Below are 20,099 nucleotides of genomic sequence, written 5' to 3' on the forward strand. Positions count from 1 at the left end.
TAGCAGAAATGGTCTGAGAGGACGTCTTTCGTTATATCAACGGATAGAGCAGGACTGTGTATTCTGCCTGTGCCTGCTGCCCTGGGGTTTTCCTGTTACCCTCTGCTAACAAGGTATTTGATATTTTTTTCAGGGCTGTTCAGTGGGCAGAGGGGCTGCGGTGATCTGGAGATGGTGGGGAGATAGAGGAGTGCTGTGTGGTGGAAGCAGGAGTCTACCTATTGCACCTCCTTTTCTGTTACGGTAAGAAGAGGAGCCCTGTCTTGGTCCTGGCTGTCCTGCGGCCCTCTCACGCAGTCTCAGCGTGGGGCTGGGGCTCTCCAGCGGCGCCAGCCGAGGTCTGCAGGCTCAGGAGAAGGGCTGATGTGCTGTGTTGCAGGTAAAGTCACAGTCCCTGCCTGCCCACCTAGGACACACCATGCCTTTCCCATCACTTCACCCATTCCATCCCTCTCCTGTAACCGCGTGTCCTTGCTGGGTGCTCCCACGTCCCACATGTTGGGCACAGGGACCTTTGGTACCTCAGCAGGGAGGTGGCTGGTTTCGGGACCTTACAGACAAGTGGTGTAGCTCCATGCAGACATGGATTCTCTTAGGATGAGTGGCTCCTGCAGGATGAGGTGCTGAGGACAGTATTTCCTCAATGCAGTGGATGCAACTGTAAAAATGTGACACAAATTGGTGCTAGCCAAACACCGTCAGCTCCTAGCCACGTGCATGATCAGCCTGGCAGATGCAGGGTCAGACCTCAGAGGGATGGTGGGATATCCCTCACTCACATCTCACATTTTGGGCATCCCTGCGGTCCAGGACACACAAGATACTTATGGATGCTTTAGGGATGCATTGTATTCATTTTTCACAGAAAGAGTGGTCAGACACTGGAATAGGCTGCCCAGGGAGGTGGTGGGGTCACCATCCCTGAATGTGTTTAAGACTCGTTTAGATGTGGTGTTGAGGGATATGGTGTAAGGGAGAACTTTGTAGAGTGGAGCTGATGGTTGGGCTCGATGATCCCCAGGGTCTTTTACAACCTAAATGATTCTATGATTCTATTTCCTTATATATATTCTGTATTTCTATAGTAGAAGCAGACAGAAGATCCATGGGGGACAGAAAGAGATGCCAGGAAGTCTGTAACACTTGATGGCTCTAAAGTTAATTATCAAAGTCTGCAGGGTCATTTCTGGCTAAGGTGAGTATTTGCCTGTTACCTTCATTTTTATATGAAAAATGCTCTTCCATGTCTTCTAAGGCAGTTTAAGCCCCATGGCCCATGATAGCATACGTATGCATACGACAGCATGTGAATGCCATCTACTGGCTGCAGTCCCTGGACTTGGAGCAAGTGCACTTTTTCCAAACCCCATCAGTCTGGTCACGGGGATATTTCATTGAGCACATACTGATGGGCTGAGTTAGCCCATCTCTGCTCGCCAGGCCAACTGGTTTTGTTTGGACTCCATTTTCTTTAGGTATGCTGGGGTGTATAAAGTGAGCACGGCACGAAGCTGATTTTCTAGCACTGCAGTTCCTCCAGTTCTCCAGTGCTAAGCCCAGCTCCTGCAGAGTCCTGCCGATTTGGAGGAGGCAATAGCAAGGCAGGGGAATGGGTTGTGCAGGATCAGGTCCTTCCTGGTGCTGGGTGTTTTCCCAAGCAGCTGTTTTTACCCTGTTCCAGTCCGTCTCCTATCTCCACATGCTCCTCTCACCTGGAACAACATGTTTTTATGTTACTTGATAGCATGTTTTTTTCAATCTGTGAGCCAAATACTCAGATGAGGGCGACACAAGGTCGGTATGTGACTTTTGGAAAGACACTGACTGTCTTGTGAGCATCTCCCTTTTATTTCCCTAAACATGATGCTCATCTTTAGGCAGTGAGAGCTGGTACTGATGGGGACTTTCTGCAATCCTGCAGGTCACCAGCAACCCAGAGGCTCTAGATTACTTTCCTACCTGTATGATAGAAATTATTGGCTTGTTCAAAAGTGCTGATGTTATTATTACGGCAAATGCAGCTGTTTCTGGTACACTGGTGGAAGTCAAAGCCAGGAACCTGTTTTGGGGTCTGCCACGGGAGGGCAGTGGATCCCCCCTCAGCCTGCGGGAAATAATCGCTTCTGGCTGCCACGGGAGATGCACGAAACGGGCTGTAGAGGTCCCTTTGCACCAGGAGATGGCTGGGGCTGAGAAGTGACAGAGTCCCCGTGTCTTTTTCCAAGGGAAAAGCAAAATTTAGCCCCAGCCTAAGTCTGATGGCTCTTTAAAGACGGGCTGAGATGTTTTTTTTCGAAAGCCAATATTGCAAGGGAAAGGGATGAGAGATGCTCGCTGGGCAAACTGAGGAGCTGTGACTTCACTGGCAGCTGAACTCTAACCCTCCCCAAACGCTGCGCGGGCCAGGCTGCTGGAGCTGAGAGCTCACCACAGCGTGCACACCGCAGGGCTGCGGCTTGTTCGTGTGCATGCACATTCGCAAGGTTTCCATGCACATCTGTATGGTTTCTAGGAGTCTTGTTGAAATTTAAGGCATTTTAAATGCATTTCTTAATGGCCAGGACATTAAAAGGTTTGCATCTGGCAGAGCGTCCCAGAGAGGGAGGTCCAGGGGATGAATGGGGCCTGAGATTTCCATACTCTCTCCATTCACACTGCTGGTTCCTGACCCCATCAGAGGTCTTTAGATGGAGAAGACGACAGATCCCAACACTCTCCAAAGGCCCAAATAAGAAATATCCATAGACTGTTTATTCTTCTTTCCACCCCTTTTTGAGAAACTTGGGTATTTCCCAAATTTTTCCAAAGTAATTTCTATGAAGCCTGCTGCGGTGACGCAGCTGGTGGTGCCCAGCAAATGCTGGGTGCGGATGGTGGCCAGTTTCAGTGCAAGGTGACAGTGGACTCGAGCTTGTGGGGCTACCGAGGCCTTACAAGGTGGCCAGGAAAGGAATGGGTGCCCTATGAGTGCAACGCTCCAGCACGAGCTAAATCTCTTACTAAACTCCAGAGGTTCCACGTGGTCCCAGGACTTTTTGAATACCCAACTCTGGGAGAAGCTTTTCAGGGTTTACACCTTACTGGACACCAGAGGATCCAAGCAGGAGGTGCACGGTCTGCAGAAATCCAGCTTGTTCAGACTGGCTGCTCAGAGGATGGCTCCTTTTAAATGCCTGCAGGTTTCTATTTTACATATCTGCCTTCTGTTTTTCCCCCTTACAGGTCAGGCAGAGGTTACAGGTTTTCATTTATGAGGGTAACAAATGTGCATTTTATTTTAAACGCTCAATTGCAAAATCCCAGGAACTGGAGCCTGAAAATACCACGAAGTTGTGTGCGACTCTCCAGCTCGGCAGGGCTGGTGATGCTGCAGCTCGCGGTGGTTTAAGGGGGCTGGTGTGTCCCTGTGCATCCCCAAGGAGGAGAACACAGGGCCTGGATGCTTCCTTTTCGAGTTCCTGATAAAATGGCACATAATGAGGATGGTTGAGGCTGGAGGGCACCTCTGGAGATCATCTGATCCACCTCCTGCTCAAAGCAGGAGCAGCCAGAGGGGGTTGCTCAGGGTTGCGTCCAGTCAGGTTTTGATTATCTCCAAGGATGCAGACCCTACAACTGCTCTGCACAACCTGCTCCAGCATTTGACAACCCTTACAGTAAAAAAAAATATAAAAAATTCTCTTCTGTTTAAAGGACATGTCCTGTATTTCAACTCCTGGCCCTTGCCTCGTCCATTTACCGGGCACCACTGAGCAGAGTCTGGCTCCAATCACGTTAAGCTAGCCTGCCTGAAATTAAGATGAAACATTTGTTTGCAGGGTAAATAAAAGTTATTTTGGTTCCTTTGAAATTATTTACAACTTGAACCAAAGTTTTAAGTGAAAAAAAAAAAAAGAAAGAGTATTTTGGGGATGAAAAACTGCAGGCTTTGTTCAAGATATGCATGAAATTAAACGCTTTAACTTATTATTGCACTGTGACATTCCCCATTTGAAATTTGCCTGCCTTTAATTAAAAAAACTGGGGACTGCAAGTGCCTTCAAACATGCGTTTGAACACAGAGAAAGGTTTTATTTTGGGGAGAACAAAATGTTTTCATTGTCTCTGCTTAAGGAAAAAAAAATATTTTGCTGTGACAAATAGGAAGGTTTTATTCTGTGTTGATCTAAAGAGAAAAAAATCTTCCTCTTCCTAATTTTTAAATTTGATCTTTAAAGGACAGACCAGCTGTTTGCACAGGTGTAGGCTTCACCTCTAGGAATAAAAGAAGAAGAGCTGTGGAAGGAGGGACAACGTTGGGATCTGGTAGGTCTTTGAAATGTGGGATGGGATTGGACTCTTTCCTGTCGAATGACAGCGGTTGTTGTAGATCCGAATTCTCCTTTGCTTGAGTGTTGGGGGGGGCTTGGGTGTGTGTTGGGCAGCTTAAGCTCAACATGGAACAGGCTGCCCAGGGGAGTGGTGGAGTCACCGTCCCTGGAGGTATTTAAAAGACGTGTGGACATGGCCCTTAGGGCCATGTTAGTGGTGGACTTGGCAGTGTTAGGTTTATGGTTGGACTCAGTGATCTTTAAGATCCTTTCCAACCTAAACGATTCTATGAGCATGGCCGTACCCTCTCATTGATGCTATTGAGCTCAACTTGGTCTTGGCATAGCTGGAGACCATGGGATAAACATGTGGAAACCCCTACACCCTCTCCTCTCAGTGTCTTCCAGTTCATCTTGGGAGGTTTATCTTCTCCGGTTGAGGTTTTTATAGGACAGCTGCTGGAGTTCCCGGTCCGGGGTGGCATTGCTGAAAGTCATTACCAGCGAACCCCTGTTTGGGCATGGGTGTGAAAGAAGTCGGTGTGCTGTTATGCACCTCCTGCTGCCCCGAGGTTCTCTGCCCATCCCTGTAGCATCAGGCCCTTTGCCTGAGGGCTTTCAGGTGTGGGGGGATGAGGTACTGCTGAGGATTTGGTCCAAAGGGATGGAACCTGTGGTGGACCAGAGTGTGTTGTTTGGTGCAGGGTCTGCAGCAGTGGGAGCCTCTGTCTCTTTTCCTACCTGCTGCCTCCTGCACCCTCTCAGCCTGTCCTCCCAGCAGAGGGGCGCCAGCCCTTGGAGCATCTCCATGGCCTCCTCTGGCCCCGTTCCAACAGCTCCGTGTCCTTCTGCTGTCAGTGCCCCAGCGCTGGAGGCAGCACTGCAGGGGGTCTCCCCCGAGCGGAGCAGAGGGGCAGAATCCCCCCCTCGCCCTGCTGCCCACGCTGCTGGGGATGCAGCCCAGGCTGCGGGGGCTTTCTGGGCTGCCAGCGCACATTGCCAGCTCATTTTGAGCTTGTCATCCAGCAACACCCCAAGTCCTTCTCCTCAGGGCTTTCTCAGGAGATGGTTTGCATGGCTAAACCATGAAGGCAAGTATCCTGTGCTTGCTCACTGGTCTGGTGGGCAGTCCTGCAGAGATCCAACTGGGAGGATGGTTCATGGTTCTCGCGCAGGAGCCAAGAGCCTCTCTGTTGGGACAGCCGTTCCCTCCGGAGAGGGACCTGCGGTTCCTGGCACGTGCAGGTTCCCCGTGTGAAGAAGCACAGGCCAAAGCACGCTGTGCTGCTCCCTGCAGCAGGGCAGAATTAGGGATGCAGATCCTTGCAAGGCTGCACGTGGCAAGGGAAACAGCACGTGTGCCTGGACCTCGGCACCTGAGCGATCCAAGGCGTCCTTGGGGATGTAGACGCTCATTAGTTCCGTATAAACACTTGTCACGTTGGACTGGGCTTTGTGAGACAAGTTTGTTTGTGATGGGATGGAGCCTGGGAAGGGGAGACCTTGACTGACAGGTCGGGTTAAACTCCCTGACAGGCTGAGGGCTTGTGGCTCCCTCCCAAAATGCTCTTCAGGGCAGCAGACCCTGGCCCAGCCTTCCCTTCCCAGGCTCTGCACCAGGGTGAAGTCTCATTGCCCGCAGCGCTGTACAGCAGCTCTGCATTTGCTGCGATGCCATGATGGTGTGTGGAGGAGAGACATGGCCACCTCCTGTAGGAACCATTCTCCAACCTCCTGCACCAGGGAAATATGTTTTGGCGTAGAAAAGAGATGCTAGAGAAGGAAGGCAGTGGGTGGGGATTATTTTATCCCCCACTTTAGGTTTGAAGCCTTAGATCATGCCCATGGACAAAAGCATCTGGGAGAGATTATAGCCCTGACCTGGGGGCTGGTGTTTATGCCAAATGAAATGGCTCGTGATAATAGGGCATCGCATGGCCTGACCTGCTCCACAAGGCTTGTTTACATCTCATGAACAGGAAAATTTCACCCGCACCCTCCTGCCTGGTGATCAGCAGCAAGTCCTCCCTCTGCTGATTGCCTGCTTGCCTTCCCTGGGTACAAAAACGCGCAGAAAGGCGTAAACAGTCCTGTCCAGCAACCTGCTTTTTTTTATTATTTTTTTTTGGCTGAACTGGGGCCGGCTCTGGCTCGAAGAGTGGATTGTTTAGTGTCGAGGTAGCCGTGGTGAAAATCATGCTGGTCCTTGGCTGCGTTCATACCTGCTTGGCTGGGTGGGACTTTCTTTGTTCAAGTGCAGCAGGATACAGATTTTCAAAGTTTCCTTGTTGTTTTTTTAGCTCCTCTAGGATGAGTCCGTCTCTCGTGGTCTTTGTTCATTTCCCAGCTCCTGGCTGGAGAGGGAGGCATCGTCTGATGCCCTGGGCAGCTGCTCAAAGGTTGCGTGGTCTGAGGAAGAGAGGTTGCGAAGCTGTCTGAGCTCACCGACATGCAGGGGAGTCCTCCAGACCTGGAGGCAGCAATGTCACCAGACAGCGCTGGATCTTGCCCCGTCACCTGGTTGTCAGAGGAGCCTGTGGATGCTGACAGTTTATATGGGTTTAATAAGAGACTGTAGGAGAAATTGCTGAGGGGTTACTAAGTACATCTGGATCAAGAGTTCCTCTGAGCTGGATACTGGGAGAGGACTTGGAGGAATATCATATAAGTTTGTCTTGTTCTTACGTTTCTCTGGGCATCCTCTTATGGTCACTGTTAAAGAGAAGCTATGAGGCAAACTGAGTCCTTGGCCTGACCTGGTGGGGTGGTCTGTGTGAGGACCTTGTCCCTTGACTCTTCTTTACGGGGTCAATTTCTGCTGCTTTGGCACCAGCTGCCTCTCCAGGGAGCTGATGCTGGACTCTGTTGCTGGCTGAGCTGTGAACCAGGGAGGCTGTTTTTTAGACCTGCTCTGTAGATGAACTGGAAGCCCAAGCTGTTTCCATCTCGGCACTGAATGAGAAGAGAAGAGAAGAAAGGTCTGATCCTGCTCGGGTGCAGGGGGCAAAAGGGAGATGGATGGCTGAGACTGACCCTTCCTTCATCCCACCCACTTTCTCTTCTCAACTCAGCCCCTTATTCTCATTAATTTCTCTCCGAATCTTCCCTTGCACTCAAACTCTGACCTTCCCTCTCCCTACAGAGCCCTTGCTCTTCTGCATCCTCCTTCCAGGCTCATTCTGCCCCATTCTCATCCGCTGTATGAAGCAGCTCCCAGTCTGCCAGCAGGCCTAAAAAAGCCAGTCTCTAAAGTTTGCCAGTTCCTGGAGTTGTCGAGGAGGGGAAATTGAAGCAAACAAGCAAATGGGCTGCGAAAACCAACATCAGTCAAGAATGCAGCTTTCTGCAGCTGGTGATGGGCTAATATCTATAGTGACAGATCCAGGAAGGTTTTTCTCCTCTGCTGTAAAATGTGAGGTTGGGTTGGTTTTTTTTGTTCTGCATTAAGTCCCACGATCAGAGTTGCTTAGTGGCAGAGGGATGTCATGGGTCAATGGCAGAGAAAACAGATATTCTCCCTCATGTCTTTTGGGGAGGATGGAAGATGATTCAAATGGATTGACTGGCGTGATTCATGCAGAGGTTTATAATCTGCTTAGAAATATCCCCCACCCCAAAAGAGCTGCAAATGATGGATTTCCAGGGTGAGCTCTGTGGCACGTTGTCTGCTGAGGAAGACTTTGCACCTGCCTGGCTCTTGGATCCGTCTCCACTTCAAAGCAGGCGAGCTCTCCATCACCAGACGTCTCATGATGACAAGGGCCAGCAGAACAGGGTAGAGGTTGTCTTTCTTTTCATCTTGCTGTAGTTCATCAATGCCAACCACATCCCCACCTGGGGTTTGTATGGGTTAGGGTTAAGATAAATTCCACAGTGCCTCGTCTCAGGGGTCTCGCTGGGAGGTTTAGCTGGACATAAAAGCACAGCCCGTTCCACCATGAAGGAGGTGTCTTCAGTTACAGTTTGTGGGTCCTACTTTGGGACCTCACTCTGCTCTAGCTTTGTATTAAGCCAGGTTTAGCTGCGCTTGTCCTGGTACCCAATGCCGCAGTCATTGAGGAGCTGCCTTCTAATTTCAGGTTGCATTTTATTGTGGGCCTATTTGTTCTCCCGTGTAGGGGAGAAGGAACATTGTGCCATTGTTTGTCCTTAGCTTCGTTGACTTTTGTCCCTTCATGGCAAGGAACTGATGACAGTGAAGACATTTGGATAGAGGGTTCCAGGGAATTCACCCTGGCTGGAGTGCTGGGGGGCATCGCCTTGCCCTGACCCTTCTCGAACAGTGGCTTTGGAGAAGTCATTGATGCTGTGTATTTTTTGGAGGCTTGAGCTTGGGACAATGTGGCTTGATTGCCTGCCATGGCAGAGGGATCAGCCAGCGTGCTGGAGAGGAGCTGGAATGAGAGAGGCTACAGGTCTTTCCCGGGTCTGTGCTTGATCACTTCTGAAGGGCCTGGATTTCTGATCTTGATGGGGAGCTGTTGATGATGTGAACTACCTGAAACTACCTGGTGCAAAGTGAACGCTTTCCCTTAGAGAGATGCTTAAACTCCTATTGATTTTAGACAGAGCCCATCCAGAAGGTGATTTGCTCTTGTGTTTTATTATCTAGTAGTAAACATTTATTATTGCTGCTATTCACGAGTGAGCGCCTCAACGCAGCGAGTCTTCAAGTGGTGACAGGAGCGTGATAGATTTTGCTACTGGTTCATGCCCTGATCAGTAGAGGACATTTCTCGCTCTGGGATTCCCAAGCTGTTGACAGCTGACATCTAGGTACAGGCAGCCCCAGCGAAACTCCCCATGACCTTGACATTGATGTGTGAAGGGTTAATAAGGGCTTTGCTCTGCCTCCGTGTTCACATCTGCTGATTAATTCCAGCCAGGTGTCTATGGTTCAGGTCTTAAAACAACAATTGCTGAAGTGTCTGGGAACACTTAGTTAGGCTTCACTCTGCAATTCCAAGTATGGATAAATATTTGCACCTCTGTAGCTGTAAGACACCTTTGAGATATGAAGGCAATTACTGTAGGAGTTCTTTACAAGACAAAAAGACTGATTTCCTGAGGAGCGGTGGTGGTTCAGAGGAAGGCAGGACTTGTGGGCTCTTTTTGCAGCTCTTTCTGGGTGGTCTTGGGGAAGGTCACGGGGCAGCTGGTTTGGGTGCTGGAGGGGTTGTCATCCTACAGCACCTCTCGGGGAATTCAAACATGCTCCCGCTGATTTTTGGCTTTACAGTTTCTGGGCCGTGGTTGCCCCCAGCGATCCATTTTACATGGGAGAATGAGGAGGAGAAATGCAGAATCCGGAAGCGTGTGCAAAACCTCTTCCTTGAGATACCCTGAGGAAAGGCCTCGTATGGCTCAGCAACCCTGGAAAAGATGTTTAACTTTGGTGAGTTCCTATTTCCACGTAGGTGTACTGTAATCAATGTAGTGGTTTGCTTCTTTCCATTAAAGAAACCAGTGGTTTTCAGCTGTATCTTTGGGGGGGGTACTGCCTTGTGATTCTTCATTTCTGTCTTTCAGCAGCGTGCCATCCTGTGATGTGTGCAAGGATAACAGAAAGAAGTGTCTGCTTTCCGACGAGGGCAATTTGGCTCATCCGTGCCTTCCCGCATGCCTGGGGGCTCCAAGTAAGTTACCTGCTCTTCTAAATGCGTTTATGATTGCCCTGCTGATGCACCCCTGACTATTTTATTTTTAATTTTTTTAAATTTTTTTATTGGTTTGGGTCCAAAAATTGTAGGGAGGCCTGTGAACCTAAGTCGTGTCTCACTCTGGCCAGCGATGCACATAACCTGCCTGAGCTGGAGTGCGGCAAACTAAAACTCACCCCAGACATTGTCATTGACTCAATTCAGAGACATATATGGGTTGCAGGGTCCATGTTATTTGGCCAAATAAACAGCCTCTCAAGAGAGCTCTTCCCTCCCATGTGTGATGAAGTTGCTTTATACTTCGCTATCCATACTGCTGGGGAGTCTGTGGTGTATTAAAACTATTGTAGTAACTTCACAGGCATTTCCACATTCAAGTGATCATAATAACGCTCATAAAGTACACTCCAGCGTGAAGTATTTATGAATTATTCGACTTAAGGTGCGGGGGAAAAAAAAAAAAAAAGAGAAGAAAAGACCTGGGCTGAATTAATAGCTCTGGAAGAACCATAAATTTAGAGGAATCATATTGCAGAGGGTTATTTTGTGTGTGCAATAAAAGGAACATTTATGGCTTTGGTGCGTAAATTTGGTTTGAAAGTTTTTGAAGCAAAGACCTTTGAAATAACTTATAACTTTTACTCCTTTTGTTTTAATATTGCCTTAAAGAGAAACACCAGACACTTTGGTGCTATGCACGAAGGCAAGTGAGGAAAAGGTGGGAGCACAGTCAACTTGGCATCTTGTCCTTGACCGTGGCCTGAAGCAGGTAAGGAAGGGGAGCAGGAGGATGCTCCTGGTGCCCTAAGGGAGATGCTCAGGCCCGGGGCTGGCTTCCTCTGAGCCCACACTGGGGTTTGGTGGCCACATGTCTCCCCATTCACTGCTGTGGCAATAAATATATGTGATTCCCAAATCTTGTTAGTAATCATCTTGTCTGGAGGATTCCTGGACGCTGTTCACATGCTGCAGTAAGGCAGATGGCTGAGAGATTTGTCTTCCCCCATTTCCCAGCCTGAGGGTGATACTTTTACAGGGAGATGAAGGGGAGGGAGCTGAGGGGTGCCCAAGGACCAGGCACCCCCGCCCCACAGCAGGGTTAATGCAGGCCTCTGTTTACCCTGAATCGGAAAGAAGGCAGATTCTGCCCTTCAGCAAGATGGGGAGAAAGCGTTCACCGCATTCCTAGGAGGTGTTTGCAAGTGATGAGGAAGCATTTACACCCCCAGTCACCTCCTGCCTGAGGAAGAGGAGTGGGAGAGTGGAGCTGGTTTAGGATGCGGCTCTCTGGGATGTCACGGGCAGTCCTTGGTGCAGGATGGCAGGGACGACCTGCTCCAGAGCATCCCGCACCTTCCCTGTGTCCCTGGAGGCAGGGGGGACTGGAGCTGCCAGGAAAGAGATCTGATTCAAGCAGCAGGAATGCAGACACCATCGCTCCCCGGTTTTGTCTTTTTTTTTTTTTTTTTTCCTCCTTTGCTACCTATCTTGATGAGGCAGAGCGACCTGAAGCAAAGCCGCAGCTCGTAAATCCTCACTGCTGCCAGGACCCGGAGGGTTTTCTTCCCTCTGTCAAACTGAATAATCAAATCCCCTCAAACACGTTTTTAATTGAGTAACTGAAGGCTGTAATGCTCCCTCTGGGACGGCTGTGGTGTGCTTGCACAGGCAGCAGGGAGACGCTGGCTCCCATTCCCCGGTGTGAGTGACGCCAAGCAGCAGCCGGGGCTTCTCCAGCCTGGAAGCACTTAGGGTTCCGGGTGGCTGCTGGAGCCGTGGCACCCACATGGGAGCAATCTGGGGAGATGCCTGCGAAGCACTGCGGTTCTGGCTGCACTCCCTCAGGGCCGGAGCCGGCGAGGTTGGTGACTGCGTGGCAGCTGTGGGGTGGTGGGGATGCTGCCCCCCTTTCCCTGCTAAAGCACCACAAGTGGGGAGCGAGCAATGACGGAATAGTTGTGAGATTGTGCTAGAAATCATGGGATTTCTACTGAGGCTGCTAGAATAAGTTACATGGGTGTGGAGGCACATTTGCCTCTTTGCTTTCAACTTTTGAGTTGCCCAGGCTGCAAATCCAAAGGGAAAGGCACACAATGTGGATATTCCCTTATCCCGTCCCGTCTCCCGCTGCCCAGCCAGCCCCTTCCCTGCTCTGCTCTCTGCAGCTTCTTGGCCAGGGCAGAGCCAGAGCCCCACCAGGACCTTCCCGAAAGGGACAGCAGAGGAGACACGTCGTGTGCGGAGACGAGAGAGATGCTCTTGTCTTGGTCTCCAGCAGATGGGTATTGCTGGGAGTCCTGCAGCACTTGGTTTCCATCTTGGCCAAGATGGTTATCATTAATTGTACTAACTCTAGCCATTCTTGACATCCACAGAAACGTCTAATCCTGTTTTGGAGCTGGTTACATTCTTGCCTCTTTACGTCCTCCTTTCCCTGGGAATTTTCCCTTCAGACAATTGGGCTGTGCTAGAAATCCATGTTACTGTCAAAAACCTGTGGAGAGGTTCTGCTGGGCAGAAGATGTTGCAATGGGAGCCCATGGTGGCGGTGCTGGTGTGGGACGGATGCTGGGGCTTTTTGGGTCTCGGCGCTGGATGCGAATCTGCCTTCCCCAGGGTGCTGCCCCTGTTCCTCAGCCACCGGCTGAGCCCAGGGATGGTGCACGCCTGTCTTTCTGTAGATATTGGCCCTCCAGGTGGGGTTAAATGCTGCTGGATTTGCAGGTAGAGGTTACATCTCTGACTTAGGTCATTGGGGAAATCGGGAGAAATGGAGAAACTGGTTAAAGAGGTGGATGTGATTTGGATGGAAAGGTTGTTCCACATTCATGGGTTGGTTTGCTATGAAAGTGGCATCAATGCCTGAGGACGTCCCTGTCCCTGGGTCTCCCTGGGTCCCTGCTGAGAGCCGGAGGGTGCCAGACCCGTGGGCACGTGCTACAAAGAAGTGCCACCAGCAGCTCTTCATCTCCAGCGGGCAGTGTCCGTAAGGGAAAAGAAAGCAACCCTAACCTTAACAAAATTAATAGGGAGAAAAGGTGCTTGTTCATTCCCATTTCACTAGCAGAAAACATTTAAATGCTGAAAAATCCCTGTGCTATGGCTGGTTTTTGTGCGGGACCCTCAGGTTCCCATGCCAGCCTGCGAGGTTTTCTTGCTGTAACACGGACTTCTGATGGATTTCCCTGCCGGGAGGCAGCAAAAACTTAAATGAAACCCTGGCGGAGCTAATTGCAAAGGGTTCCACCTCGGTTCCTGGGGGCTGGTGCATGGATGTTGGTTCGGGATTGCTTACCACGGCAAGGCATTTTTCCATGGGCAATGTGCATTTCCAATGTGTTTCTTCGCATCCAGGATGCAAAGGAGAGTAAAACGAAGGGCAGATGATAACTAGAAGGTCACTTTCTGATTGGCGCTGGCTGGAATCAGATCTGTGATGGGCCCTTGGCTGTTTTCGGAGAGGCGTTGAACTCTGCTCTCTGCTCAGCCCCTCGTCTAGGCGAGCCCCTGCCTTGGGTGGAAAGTTCACTTCTCAGACCCGTAAATTTAAACAGCTCAGGAGGCAGCTGGGGTCTAATCCAAAACAGTAGGACGGCGTGAAATCTCCTCCTGGAGGGCTTTCCTGCTGTGCTGGATGCCGATCTGAGGCATTTTGCGCAGGGCAGGCTGCTGGCAGAAGTCAGGGCTCCAGGATCCCACATCTCGGGGGATTGGGGGGTTTTCTGTAGGACCCCCCTCAGATGGTGAGCGAGCCATTCCCTTCTGCCCCTGCCACGCAGGACACCAGGCACTGCAGGGGCTTATGGCTCCCTGTGTCTCTGGGAGCCTCCTTTGCTGCTCACCGGCACCATGAGGCTGGAGAAGGATGTGCTCCCTGGGTGAGATTTTGGGAGGGGATGTTATGAGATGACTGGGAAAATGTCACTTGCTCCCCATGGTTCACTTGGCCCCGGGTCTCTGACCAAGCGGGGCACCGGGATCGGCACTGACCCCACACTATGCTGGGGCCAGCCTGAGAAAGGGATCATTAATGTAAAACCCATCAGCTGCCCCGACAGCACAGGAATACCCGTCTCTATCCCCTACAGGCTGGATTAACAGGTTTTTCCTTTTTATCCCTATAGGAAAGAGTTATTCCCCCTGCATTTGTTTCAGAGCAGCGTCCTGGTTCGGACCCTCTCCCTGCGACAGCCCGGTGGAAGAGCACCGGACTTCCCTGTAAATACCATGATGGGAAGGAGCCGTGAAACGGCAAACGTCACTGTGCATTGATGGCACACGAGGACGTTGCTTCCCGGGGGCTGCCAAGAGCCACTCGAGCAGAGAAGTGCAGGTTAAACAAGCCAAAAGCCCACATCAGCCCCCGGAGTACTCAGTGTGCCCCAGCAAGTGGGGCTGGTTCCTGCTCCCCTTGGAGTCATTGCTGCCAGGGGGGCTCGAGGGGCTCCCCAGGGAGTCCCAGCCAAGATTTACAGCCCTGAATGTGGATTTTGAGTGCTTTGAGGGGTGAAGCAGGGTTTGCATTTCAGGGCAGCAGGACCTGCATGGGGATGGGGCTCCTGGGCTCTGTGGTAGGTGGGTATCAATAGAAACTGTCTCTCAGTAACATTTGCTTAACTAATGTGTTTTAACCATTGATCTGGCCTCCCTGAGACCTTTTCACTTAAGGTTTTAAAGGACCTTGTGGTGATGCATGGCCAGTGGCAGAGACAGATGGGTTTTGGTGGAATTAAACTGTTGTCCAACCCTTGGCTGAACCATGACCTTGAGAACAGCCAAGGAGGGCCTCCTGCCATGCAAGACTCGAGATGGATGGTCTCCATGAGGGCAAGAGCAGGTGATGGCAATAGGAATGAAGTTAGGTTAGCAACCAGATCATTTTAAATCCTTGTTGGGATCTGGTGCTGTGAAACCAATTAAACCTTGCAGCGGTTAAAGCAAAGATGGATGGTCCGGGCTGTGATCCTGCGTGGCTTCATTGATGAGAGGAACCCAAATGAACACGGGACAAGTTGATTTTTTCATTGCTGCTGTTGGATAAAGTTTAGCTGGGAGGACTTTTTAACCTTAAAGCAGACGTCTTCAGGTCTGGGCTAAATTATGCCTCCACAGGCTGTCATTATATCATAAAAGGAGCAGGTAATTTTAACATTTTTGAACAATTGCCCAGATTAAGTTTGCTAAAGAAGAAACCTCTGTGAGTGTTCATGGACGCATAGAGGAAACCAGGACTGGAATGCTTTGATTTATGAGTGGGGTCGGGGATGCCCTGGAATGAGCGGGTCCTTGGACAGCCTACACACGAGAGCAGGAGGCTTAAAAGACCTGCTGAAACGCTTTGTGGTCTGAGGATTTCGCTGCTGCACCGATTCATCTCCGATTATCAAACAGAGCACAAATTCCTTCCTGATGACATGTGAGTGAGTGTGTTACTGGAGAAGCCGGCTGATGAATTCAGGGTGAGAGGGATATGGCAGAGGGTCCTTCGGTTTTTTTGGGGAGGACTTGAGTGCTTTTGGTTGCTGAAGTGATTCAGGGAGGTTCCTGCAGCCTGCAGAGCTCATGATGCTGTTTTAAGCTCACTGGAGACGTGGCTATTGGACCAGAAGACATTTTTAAGAGGTAAAACAGCATCCTTGGCCATGGGCTGGTGGCGCATTTTGCAAAAGTTATATCCCCCAAACTGGAAGAGAAAAACCCCGAGTGACAGTCCTGTGAGCAGCACGTTGTGAAGACAGGGCGGTGTGTAACTCTTCACTCTTTGACATTTTCAAGGCAGGGAAAAGAAGTAGAAAAGGAGAGACATTGTGTGCTGTCTTTCTGCTCCAAGTTACCCACATTTTTATACCCCAGTAAAACTTGAGACTCCTTGAGGGCCTGAGCCTGCGTAGCCCACACCCAGCAGCGGTGGATGCCAGCAGGAGAAGCATCTTGGCCCCATTTTTGGGAGCGCAAACGGCAGCAGAGGCTGTGCAGAACCAGGCCTGGGATGGTGTCCCTGACGTCAGGCAGGAGCGCCCGGGGAGCAGCGTTAGAAACACCCTTCGCTGGTGTGAATTAGGTTAGAGCCTGGTCCCGGGAGGAAGGGGGAATTCATTAAAACGCCACCACATGTGGAGGGAGGTTATAACTGATTTTGAGCGAGTGCAGCTGACAATCTGAAAATATATTTTCCCTTCCAAAGGGTTTTTATTCTTTCAGCTCTGCCTCGCTGCAGCCTTCAAATACCACAGATGTACGTACAGGCGATGGTCTGGCGTTGGCATGAGCTTTTCCCAGTAGCGATACAGAGCAGACCGAGGCAGTGACGATTATAGTCAGCTATTTAAAGAAAGATGCTGCTTTTCCGTCGCTCAGGTCTTTGCGCCCATTCATGCTCAGTGGGAAGTAAGTGGCATTTTCCAGCTTTTGCAGTGACAATTTCTGTTCTTTGTAGTTTCGTGCTGCTCTGCTGTTGGTTTATTCAGGAATAGCCCAAGCAAAAAGCACCCCAGCTCTCAGCAGGCAACATAAATTCAGCTCCTGGAGCTGCAGGAACCACCTTTGAAGATGCTCCTCCGATGGAGATGCTCAGGCAAGCCCTCGCGGTTTAAGACCACATTGCTAAATTTAACACCATGCAGGTCCTTGGCCCCTTTGGGTGATGGGGTTTAGATAACCCCACTCTGAGCTCCGAAAAGCCGCAGCCGTTACCCTTGCTCAGCTGACACGGAGGAGCCCAACTTGCCCTGGTGTTGTTGGTGCCTGAACACCCACCCAGCACTGAGTTGCTCTTTGTTTGCTTTAATCCCTGCAAAACCAGGTGCCGCAACTGCATCAAAACTGCTTTAAATCTGGGTGGCAACGTCACCCCCTCCTCACCCAGGGATTTCTTTGAGCTCGGGTAGCACTGCGCAGTCCTTTCCGAAGGGAGAACCCAGCTCGGAGCAGGAAGTCTTTCCCATAGCATCCCGGAGAGCCCTGACTTAAACCAGCTCCTCTCTCCCACCCCTTCTCCCAGGGAGAGGGGCTGCTCCTTCCCAGGATGAAAAACATGCTTTAGTGGTGGCTGTTGGCTTGCTTTTTTTTTTTTAAAGGGTTGTAAAATACTTCTGCTAAAATCCACTTGGAGCAAGGGGGGGAACCAAACCAACCCAAACAAACGCACAGCAATGCCCTCCCTCCCATGGCTGCCTCAATGTCCCCGGTGCCGGGGGAGGATTTCCCGGCGGGATGGGCTCTCCTCGCTGTGATTTAGGACCCGTCTCCCCGGGAAGCTCTCCCCGAGCCAAGCAAGAGCACAGATCCTGCGCTCTCATTGTTATTCTGCAAAACAGCTGCTTATTTCTGCTTAATCCCATTCCAAACAGATAGGCTTAAATCAGAAAAGTTTGGGTTTATGCCAGCCTGTGCAAGAAGCTGTCCTGAATCATACCTCCGGGCAGACGGACTCTTGTGGGGCTTGTAAAATACTGAGCACCTTCTTGGCAGAGTCGGGGTGAGTAAGAGAGAGTAAAAAAAATTGGCCCGGCCTCCTGGGGAAGGGCGGGGGGAGCCTCCTGGCCCAGCTCATTCCCAGCAGTGCTGTGGCAACGTCGTGGAAAAGGGCTTGCAGCTGAATTGTGGGGGGAAAAAACTAAAAATCCTCAATATTTAGATTGATGAAGTAAGGGAAAATGCCTCTGTGAAGAGGATGGCCTCAAAGGGTGTTTCTGTGCACTGGGAAATTACATGCATGTGTTTCCACTGCTGGTCGAGGTGTCCGGTGCCCGGATCCAGCCTGGGCTCTCCTCTCCCAGGGCCAGTCTCCCCTGGCTGCCAGGAGCGCTCATTTCTCCAGAAACTGCAGGGTGGCTGGGATGGATAAACATCCGTGTGGCCAATGCTGCCTGTGAAAATGGGGACCTGTTGTGCTGGGGCTGCCGGGAACAGAGCTGGGGTGAGTCCTCAGCTGCAGGGACCATGGCAGAGCATCACCGGGGACACCAGAGACCTCCCTGGCTCAGAGTTCAACCTTTGCTGTCGCCTTGGCCGTGTGAAAGCAGGGGCAAACCTGGTCTGACACAGCTTGTGGATGAGTGATGGTTCAAAACAACCATCTGGGTGCCACCTCATCCCTGGAGAGAGCACCCATGTGTGGCAACTCGGACCCACTTGTGCAGGTACAGCTGAAACTCTAACTAAGGAGCCTGGCAGCAAGGTGACACCTTAATTTTCTCTCTTTATTTTTTTTTTTTGTATTTTATTTTTTTTAACAGGTCAAGAACCTCATGAACTTCCCCCAGAAAACAAAAGCACAGCAAAATCAGATCTGTGGGTCACCCCATTGAAGCCGGGCCATCAGAAGCTGAATGTGAGCTGCAAGAGAGCAGCAGAGATGAGACGGGGAGGCTTCGCTGCAGAGGACATGAGAGCAGGAGCTGGGGACAAATGCCGGGCTGTGCACAGCCCTCTGCCCTGGCTGACAGCTCCTGTCATTTGCACTCAATCCAGCTTTGATTTTATTTTTTAATTATTATTCTGTACAAAACCAGCCCCCAGACGAGCCCGCAAAGCAGTGGCAGAACCTTTGGAGCACACCAAATACATCTGTAACATGAGTAGGATGGGTGTGTGGAGCAAGAGGAATTCCTCCTGCAAACCCCTGGTGGCATAGCAAGGGCGGCGTGGCAGGTGGCCAGCGTCCCCCATGGGGCACCTCGTCCCACGCCACCTTCCCTGGGGAGGGCGATAAACTGGGACGCTGGCAAACAGCTCGGTGGTCCAGCTCAGGAAGCGCGGGAGGATGCTCGCGTCAGCGGTAGAGCTGACTGCCAAAGCCTCCCCAGGGCTCACAAGGGGCTTGCCTTTGCCTGGCAAACATTTGACACCACGCAGAGGGGGTGCTGGTGTATCCAGAACGTTTCCATAACTCAGACCCAACACAGGCACCAAAAATAAGATAAGACAAAAATCATTCCAAATAAAGCTCGCCTCTTAAAAGCAATAAATAACCTTGAGCAGATGCTGGCTCGCTCTTAATCCAATTATCTATCAGCAGGCCTACGCAGTGCTGGGAGGAAAAACACACCGACCCCATCTTGCTGGGAAACGGGGCTTCAGCTTCTTCCAGGTTTTGGACTCCTACCCTGCCCCAAATCCAGCAGAGCTCTCCAGAAACATGAGGTCCATGAGTGGCACAGTAGCACAGGTGAGGTCCCCATTCAAGGGCACTGCTTGTCACCTGCCTTCTGTATCGTTCCAAGCTGTCGGAGGGTGAAGTTTTGCTCTAGATCTTGAATCCCTCTTCCCCACAGCTGACACAGTGATGCCTTCTTGAGTTCTTAGTTCACGGGGAAAAGCCTGTCGCAGCCCAGCACGCTCATTTTACAGCCACCCTCCCTGCGCAGAGGATTGCAGGGCTTTGCATCCCAGATGGGATGTGACTTATGGGATGCTACAGCCTTCGGGGTACCCCAAAGGCAAAGCCAGCTGGACCCTCTGTGCCTGGGGAGGAGAAAACCTCTGGGAAGATGGTTGAGCAGGTTGGGCTTTGCTGTCCGAGCGGCTGCTCCTGGCTGCTTGGCCACCCACCCATGCGGACCTGCTGTGAGAGGCTGGGATGGGCTCAAGCTGCAGCTTCTCCAGCAGTTAGTGGCCACTCCAGGGTCTCAGGTCTCAGCAGCCCTGGCTGGTGGTGAGAAAGTTGATGGAAGGCCAGCCATGTCCGCTCGCTGTGACGGCAGTAAAAGTATTTCTGGAGGAGCGCCCTCACCAGAGTAAATTGTTGGCAACCACGCGCTTATTCTCTTTTCATAAACAAAGCGAAGGAGATAAAAGCAGCAGCCTCGGCTGCCTCCGCCTTCTCCCTCTAGCGCAGCGCCTCGCGCCCTTGCACGCCCAGTCCCGCATCTGGAGCTCATTGGGGGCAGCTGCTGGGAGGACGGGGATGGGAACCAGCTGAGCCTCCTTCCACACAGCCGCCAGGTCTGAGCATGGTCCTCGGGAGGGAGCGTGCGAACGGGGCCCTGCTTGGGCTGGGAAGCTTGGTTGAGATTGATGGTGGCAGTGGAAGCATCAAAAAACAGAGTGGTTTGGTCAACCTGTAAGCAGAAAAGGCCACTGTGTATTTTTTAATGGTCAAAACAGGTTCAGATTTCTTCTTGGCTCT

General features: G+C 51.1%; 1 long non-coding RNA gene across 6 annotated transcripts; it reads left to right on the forward strand.

The window, feature by feature from the left end:
• The first annotated feature begins 131 nt into the window (after positions 1-131).
• Positions 132-18,932, forward strand: LOC134526459 (uncharacterized). 6 transcript variants are annotated; one of them, XR_010073981.1, is made up of 8 exons: positions 132-243; positions 1,086-1,195; positions 4,218-4,305; positions 9,550-9,705; positions 9,840-9,946; positions 10,640-10,739; positions 17,320-17,447; positions 18,208-18,932. It is a non-coding gene; the product is annotated as an uncharacterized LOC134526459 (long non-coding RNA). The 6 variants fall into 6 exon arrangements; XR_010073980.1 differs by having other exon boundaries at positions 141-379; XR_010073983.1 differs by having other exon boundaries at positions 141-379; positions 9,843-9,946.
• The last annotated feature ends 1,167 nt before the right edge of the window (positions 18,933-20,099 follow it).

The sequence above is a fragment of the Chroicocephalus ridibundus genome, chromosome 22 (assembly GCF_963924245.1).
Source record: "Chroicocephalus ridibundus chromosome 22, bChrRid1.1, whole genome shotgun sequence".
Taxonomy (NCBI): Eukaryota; Metazoa; Chordata; class Aves; order Charadriiformes; family Laridae; genus Chroicocephalus; species Chroicocephalus ridibundus.